The sequence below is a fragment of the Caretta caretta genome, chromosome 13 (genome assembly GCF_965140235.1).
Source record: "Caretta caretta isolate rCarCar2 chromosome 13, rCarCar1.hap1, whole genome shotgun sequence".
Taxonomy (NCBI): domain Eukaryota; kingdom Metazoa; phylum Chordata; order Testudines; family Cheloniidae; genus Caretta; species Caretta caretta.
The window spans coordinates 4,529,805-4,537,935 of record NC_134218.1 but is presented as its reverse complement, the minus strand read 5'-3'; positions in this window follow the sequence as shown (position 1 = coordinate 4,537,935).

Here is an 8,131-nt window from a genome sequence, read left to right as displayed (position 1 = left end):
CCTGCAAGCTCTGGGAGAGCAGGCTGCCTTGGAGCTCACACGCACCTCTGGGCTTTGCTAGCCGGCTGGCCCCCCTTCTTTCCCTTCACAGCCTCTGCCCTCCTCCTTCCCTTTGCATGGCGCACTCTTGGTGCCCCCTTTTCTCTCTCCCCGTCCCCCACTCAGGGTCATGCTCTGGATACAACCCCCCCCCCGGGTATTTTGGGGTGTGTGCGCGCAGTGGGGAGGGGGGCTAGAGTATGTCTGATGCTCTTTAATAACTAGCAGATCACAGACTTTGTTGCTTCTGCAGGCCGAGCTTCTTGCATACAGCAGGGGCTCCTTGTCTCCCTCCATTCCCTGCCACCAGTCCCCTTGTGTACCACCCTCCCATCCCCCTCTGTTTCAGGGACTCCCCGCAAACCTTCCCCCACTACACACACACACCCCCTCCCTCATGGCAGGGGCTCTGTGTGTCCCCCATTCTCCCTCCCCCATACCAGGGTCCTCCATTTCCCACCCACCCCCCATGCCAGGGGCTGCAGTTCCCCCTCTACCACGTGCCAGAAGCAATGTGTGCCCCTCCAGCATATCCCCCATTCTGTCCTCCCATGGCAGGGGTTCTGTGTGCCCATATCCTTCCCTTCATGCTGTGTGCTCCCCTCCAATTCTCCCCCGGGGTCTGGGTTCCCCCCTTTCACCCCACAGAGCTGCTGGCTTGGGAGGGAGAAGGGGGAGAATTCTGTGGGCTGGTCCCACTCTCATTTCTTTACTGTCTGAGAGAGAACTCAGTCAGGGGGGCACCATGCTAAATGCTGTTGGGAGAATGGGGTGGTGCTATGCTGAAGGGTGCTAATGGCCACCATGGAACTGTTCTTTGATCTGTAAAGAATTCCAGAGGTGGTTGAAACTGCTGAGTCTGCTAGCCAGATGCAAAGGACTGCGTGGGTCCCCCTTTTCCCTCTTCCACTTTTCCGATGTTCACCAAAATCTATAGGGCTCTGCCCATTGGTGCCTAGAACATTCCCTGACATTTTAGAATTGACAGGATGTGACATTCAAAAGTTTCCCATGTTACATCCAAAGAGACATGCCAGGAAGCTGAATGCAGGGCCTCCACCAACACCAACAGCGCTGAGCACTTGAGGCAGGGGGCAAACGGGACAAAAACCAGTAGTGTCACGTTTCCTTTCTCCGCCCACAAACCAAGCTCCTACCCACTTGTGACACCCAAAAGAGATGCTACCCACAGCACAAGATGCAGCTCTTGATAACAGGATTCTCTATCTTCTTTCTTGGCTGCTTTGATCACAGTGAAATAATTAACAAGATTTAAACAGTTAGCCATCAGAGTCTACACCAAGCCATTGAGATGATAAAGAGCATTTTTCCACACCTTTCAGAGCTGATGTTTCAGGCTGGCTGCAGACTCAGGCAGATGCCCCGGCACTGGTTTATATTTGGTTCACATTTTGAAGGATTTCTTTGTAATCATACACGTTAAAGACTTAATAAAACAATGATCCTGAAGCACAAGGAGGCAGCCAGATGAAACTGTTCTAATTTGCCAAGCAGTCACAAATCACAGTATCTCTCAAAGGTTTTCTTCTGTTGTTGGTTTTTTGTTATTGTTGTTGTTGTTTTGCACACAAAGGAGAGTATCATTGTCCCTGTTTCAAAGATGGGGAAACAAAGGCACAACGAGGCGAAATGCTGTTGCCCAAGGTCAGCGACTCAATGCCTCAGCTGTAAATAGGACCCCAGTCTCCTGACTCCCAGATCCGTGCCTTACCCACTATACCATACTGCCCCTTGTCTCTGGCTATGAGTTTGCCATTTCTTTTGGAGTCGTGCTGAGCTGCTGTTTTTTCTCCTGCTTTCCCCATTGGAGCTCCTGGAGCAGATTCTTCCACCTAAGGAAGATGTAGCAGGACTTCATTCAGAGTCACTCCTTTAGCTGGCCCAAAGGTTTGGTCATCAAGAACCCAAGACCCTTCCCCTAAGCGCTGACCCTCCTACCCCACCCAGTCTCCCAGGGTGTAAGAGATTGGTGTGGGGGGACAGCCCCCCATCAAGCACCATGTGCACGCTGCACTGGGAATTATTTTAGCGCCTTATTCATTTCTCCTGGTCTGGTCCCAATTTCTCCTTCCTGCCCCAGAGAATTTCTGGCCTTCACCCCCATTCCTTTAGTGAACAATGAGACGAATAACTCACAGAAGGGAGCTAATATCTCCCTCTCCTGCCCATAAATCACTCCCAATCTCCTGCCTGGAGACATCACTGCCTCTTTCCCTGGCCTCTCCTTCCCAAGTCCCTGGAATCAGAAACGCCTGCCTGTATTGTACACGGCCCCCTTTCTAGCAATGATTTAAGTACCGCTCCCGCACCACCACCATAAGGTTTCCACGAAACTGGCATTTATCTGCACTTGGAAGAGAGACTCCTTGTTCATCGTCACCCCTGCATATTCATCATCACCCCTGCATGATCTCCTCTGCGCTGAGAATTTCACCCTCAGTTACAGCCACTCCAGCTTCCCGAATGGGGTGGGGGTACTGCTACCTGTGTGGGACACACAATTCCTTCCCCCCAAGCCCACGCTGTACTCCTCCCTGAGTTTGTCTTTCAGGATCATTTCCCCCCACCAAGCTCCCGCTGCCAGGCCAGCCACCTGCAGCGGATTCCCCCCACCCACTCACTGCCTGTATTGTCCTCCATTGTGAGACACAAGCCCTGATCCTCAACTCCTTCAGCCCAGCATTCCCCCCACATTCGGGGCTATTCGAAGGATGATGCAGCCCCTAGTGTCCTGTAACTTACCCTCAGCTTCCCACGGGCCACCTGTGGGCCATGGGAAGCAGAGACTAGCTGGAGCATAATGAGCTGCAGCCACACCCTCTCATTGCCCCCCTTATCCAGGGCTGGGAGCAGGGCAGGGGTCAAATTGGGCTGGATTCTTCTGCAGGGAGTATTCCCTGGGGCTTGGAGCAGGCACAGCCTCCCCCAGCCTAGCCAGAGGCCATCCTGAAGCCCCCTCCCTCTGTTTCCCCCTCGGCAGGACCCCTTCAGAAGGACACAGCCCACATGATTTAAAACACTCCCCTTCGGAGGTCCAGTTTATTCAGTCCTCTGGCAAATACACGGGCCCTCCAGGGCCCAACCCCAGCGCAGTGTCTCTCGCCCCTTAGGGAGGGAGTCCCCAGCCCTCCTTCCCAGAGCAGCATTCACCACTCCTAGGCATCCCCTGGCTGGAGCTCAGCCTTCTGACTCCCTCCTGCCCTAGCAGGTTACTCCCAATCCTCTTAATTGGGGCAACTCCTAATCTCAGAGCCTTCCCTTAGCCTCTGCCCAAACTCCCCCACCTCCATCTAACGTCCTGCTGCCTTCATAGGGCAATCAGCTGTCTTCCCTCAGGCCCCATCACGGGCTGTTCACACAGGACAGGGAGCTGAAGCAGTTCCTTCAGCAATGCGGTTGGCTGGCCCCAAGCACACCAGCCGTTCAGGGGCAAGCCCCGCTGTTACAGGGCCCATTCTGCCCCCACCAGAGCAGCCTAAAGGGCCCTCAGTGGAACAAGGAATCAGCCCATTACACTTCACGGCTCGCCTCCAAGATCTCCCCCAAGCACTACTAGGCTGCCTGCTTTCTCCAGTCACTGTCAAACCCCCTTGACTCTGAGATCCTGCCGCTCTCTGCATTCCCGCCACGTTCCAGCCGAGTGCATGATATTGAAATGCCCTTTGTGAGCAGATGGTCTGAGTTTCCCCCTGTTTTTTGACGTCCTCCTCCTTGCCTTTAGATACCCCCTGAGTGACCTTCCTATGTCTTTCTGGGGTTTTGTTCCTGTTTCCTGTAGAGGCCTCTCCCCCACCCCCCCCGTAGCAGATCCTGCCCCCACCCCGGCCCTTATCAGTTTCGCTAGTATAATTTCCTCCCTGTCCACCCACCTGCTTATTTTAGCTGCCTCTTCCTTCCTCTCTGCTGCCTTCCGAATAGACTCCAGCCTGCCCACCCCTCCTCCATAAACCCTAGCACAGAGTTCCCTTGTCCTCTCAGCCAGCACACCATTGCTCCTGCAAGGGTGGGGTCCCATCCCGTCCATCCTGGCATCCTAGTCCCCCAGCCCCAGCGTCCCGGGGAACCTCAGCTTGACAAGGGAAAGAAATGTCAATGGACACAATGGCAAAAGGTGAGGGAGCCACAATCAGGGGCTTTCTAAGAGGACTAGAGATGGGCCTGCACTTCAGCAGAGTTCAGGGTAGAGTCCCCAGGTCCCCGTCTCCCCTATCAGGTTTGGGTGAGCTCCAGAATCAGGAGGGGGTTATTTTCCTGACCCAATTCACGTGTGATTACAGATGGTGAGAAAAATGTCAACCAGTCTCATGGGATTTCCCCTAACCAGGGGTGAAATCTTACAGGAACCCATGGAGAGATTTCAGCCCTGAACCTGATCCCCTTTCAAAATCTAAACTGAGTCCAAATAGTGCCATTAGAGTCCATCTCATTTGCACAGGATGCAGGGTGATGACAAATCAGGCCTTTAGTCTAATCATCTTTCCTAAGGCATGGTACCAGGACTCAAATCAGGCCAGGTCAGGAATCAAATTGGGCTGGGTCAGTGATTTCTGCTCTCCATAATCTCAGCTCTCATTTCAGGACTTCTCCTGCCATTGCATTTCCATCAACACAACTCCTCTTGGGGTAGCAGTGGCGAGGGGCATAGCGGACACAAACTGCCCTGTAAAGCAGATGCCTATGTCTTAATCCAGCCTGCCAAAGGGTGTATGTGAACCCCACTAAGGGGAGCCAAGCAAGGACTGTGCAATCCTATTCTGAACATCTGCTCAAACTGCTGCAAGGGGCGTTTCCTTTTGGCATCTCAACCAGATGGAGCTTGGCTTGTAGGAAGAGCTTGGGAGAGTGCCACTTCCCCCAGTTTGGGACCCATGTGTTAAGGCTTTAGTCCACACCACAAGGTGTAAATTTTAGCCCACACTAGCATGTCACACACTAATGAGCCCATGTGCCCCTTGCTGGCATGCATTAAAAATTCCCTAGCGTAAACTGGGGAAGTCCTGTTTCCAACCCATTAATGCAGTTCCATTTCCCTCTGGGGTGGGCTAATGCACCATGTAGACAAACCCTTAGAGTCTAAAGCATTCTTCTCTCCAGGCCCTTTAAAAATACTTCCATTTTTTTTTCTAATTTCACCATGCAAACTCCTCCCAAAGGAAAACTAGCATCTTCTACCTGTTAAAGTCAGGGACTCCTGGGGTTTGTTCCTGACTCCACCACTGGAGTGGGGGGAATCATAGTTACCCACCTTAGGAAAGCTCTTGGCTGAAAAGAACTCTGTAGCTGCAAAGAATGTTTCTCTAGCCGTTATTCAGTGCCTGAAACACTCTGTAAGAGAAAGTTTCAAACAGTCCCTTTCCTCTGGAGTTACCCTGTCCCTGGCACGCCTTGTGGCCTGTTCTGAATTTCCCAGCAGATGTTTGTCTCTGTTCCAGAAGGACTTCCTAAAGCATTTCTGGGCAAAGGAGACAGTAGAAAGCCTTGGGAGAACTCCCAGCACTAGACTGAGTACTGGCTTAAGGCATTTCTGAAAACTGCATTTATCTGCAGCCGTTTCATTGTGGGGAATGCACCACCTTCTAGGCATACGGGCTCCCAGAGCTCTCTGCCTGCCAGGTAACCTGCCATCTCTCTGTGGCCCTGTCTGCTGGTAGCCCAGTCTCTCTGAGCAAGCCAGCACGTCATCCACAACTGTTCCCCTTCAGCAATGTCCTGACCCACCCAGAGAAGAGGTCACCATCTCAGCTGAAGGTTCTGCTGTGTGACCTGCCTGAGGTCAGAGCTACCTCCATAGTGCAGAACAGGGCGTCATGGAATCTGCACCCTGGTCTGCACTAAGATTTTTCTCTAAGTCTCCCTCTGTTGCATTAGCACAGGTGCAGTGTCCGTGGTGATAGCAATGGCAGGAGTGCCAGTGTAAACGGGGCATAGGAGTTCTTCACTCCACTTGCTCTGAGAGGGGAACACTTCTGCCCTGTCTGAACTAGTGCTCCCACCTTTGCCCTTGCTCCCACTGGGGGAGCTGCTGGTAGAGTAACGGAGGGAGATTTCCCAACACAATTCTAATAGGGGCACAGTCTCAAGCCTTGTCTACACCTAGAAATAACATCTCAGCCAGTGTTTCAGCTGAGCCAGGGCTGGCCACTGTTTGTCCTTCTCCCATCTGTCCTCTGCATGGGCCCAGCTAAACCAACTGCTAACAACCAGCTGTGGAAATGGTGCCGTTTCCAACTGAGGCTCGCACCCACTGGTGAGTGTGTGTGAGTTACAAGTGCCCCAACCACAGAGGATATGAGTTTGTTACAGCCCCAAGTAGGGAGCTGTAGAAACTTGTGCTTTTAGCTCTGGAGGTCCCTAGTGTGTCAGCCAAGATGGCCGCCATCACAAAGCCATGGCCTCCTTAGATGCTAGAGGGAAGGGACATGTGTGGGTCACCTAGCCCCAGTGCTGGTGAAACATTGCTGTCTCTTCTAATCCCTTAATGTATCTAGTCTATTCAGGAACATCTCTAGTTATGAAACCTCAATGACTGTCTAGCTGCTTCCCTGGCCCTCGGCGCTGGAGTCTGAGCACCTCCCAAGTAATGAAATATAGAAATAACTGTAACAATCTCTCTCTTCGCAGCTGGCGAGAGGTTGTTCTGGCTGTTTTCAATATGTTTGTTTTTATTTGTGTGTGTGAGCGAGTGGGTGTGTTGCAGCGGGTGTGAAGAAATTAGTGAGGGGAAACGAAGCTGAAGACATGGGTTTTGTGTTGAGTTCTGGAAGTGGTTAGCTCACGGTGATGCTCACCTCTTGCGACAGTTCCCTTGTCAGCATCCATCTCCCAGAAAATTTCTGTCTCCCACACTCACAAGCCTTCCCCCCATGGGCAGATCGTTTCGTTGCCCTGGTTGTGGAATGAGGGGCAATGAGGGTTGTGGAATGCCCTGGTTGTGTCTCTCAGGTATGCCCGGCCAGGCCAGTGGGGAAATTTGACTAGCAGGACAGAAACCTTGAACTGAACTGTGTGTTCAGTAGGGAGCCAACACTGAGATTGTGGCCCTAGGGTGAGGTATTCACAGCAGCTTATTTGCTGAGCTGATGGGTTCTGTACCAACCGGAACTTTTGGGAGGCAAGTTTCAGTCTTAGCTATAATCAGTTGCAGTAACCGAGCCCTGAGGTCACAAACGCATGGATCACGAAGGCCACAGCTGTGTCTCATGGGACAGGGCACAACCTTCTGGCTCGTCGCTGATGGAAGGGAGAGGAGTTTGCTGCCGCGGCTCTTTGGGTAGCTGAAAGGACTTGGAGGCTGGGGACAGGTGCCCTAGATAGCAGGGAATGTTAGAGAGGAGGGTTCTTCCGAGCCCTTCCCTCTGTCTGCTGCCATCACTGCAGCTATGTCAGGAATCAGCTATAGCCGGTGCTCTTCAGCCAGGTGCTGCTCAAGGCCAGGCACTGTGGACATGTCTACACTGCAATTAAAAATCTGTGTCTGGCCTGTGCCAGCTGGCGGGGCTCGGGCTACAGGGCTATGTCACTGCGGTGTAGACCTACGCACAGGTTGCAGGACCCCATGAGGTGGGAAGGTCCCAGAGCTCGGGCTGCAGCCCAAGCCCAGATGTCTGTACTGCAATTAAACAGCCCCTTAGCCTGAGCCTGAGGCAGCTGTCATGGGTCAGCCGCGGTGTCTAATTGCCATGTGGACATACTCTGAGAGAGCTGGGAGGGGCGCTGCTTACCGCTCCTTTCAAAGGGATGTTGAGCTGGATGTCATCTACTGACTGCTGACACCTCAGCCTGAGTCCCAAGGACTCCCTACAGATGGACAATGGGTAATATGGGGGAGATGATTGGGCCTTGCGGGACTCCATAGCCGAGGGCTTTGGAGGTGGACAGATGGTTACTCCTAATGGCCCCCCGGGTTTGGTCTCAGAGGAAGGATCTGAGGTGTTTCAGGGCATTTCTGTTCATTCCTGAAGAATCTTGGAGGTGGGCAATCGTAACGATCCAGCCCGAGCCTGCTTAGTCCAGAAGATCTGAGGACCCACCACCCTTCACCAACACCGGCGTTCCTCTTGAATCTTCCTGC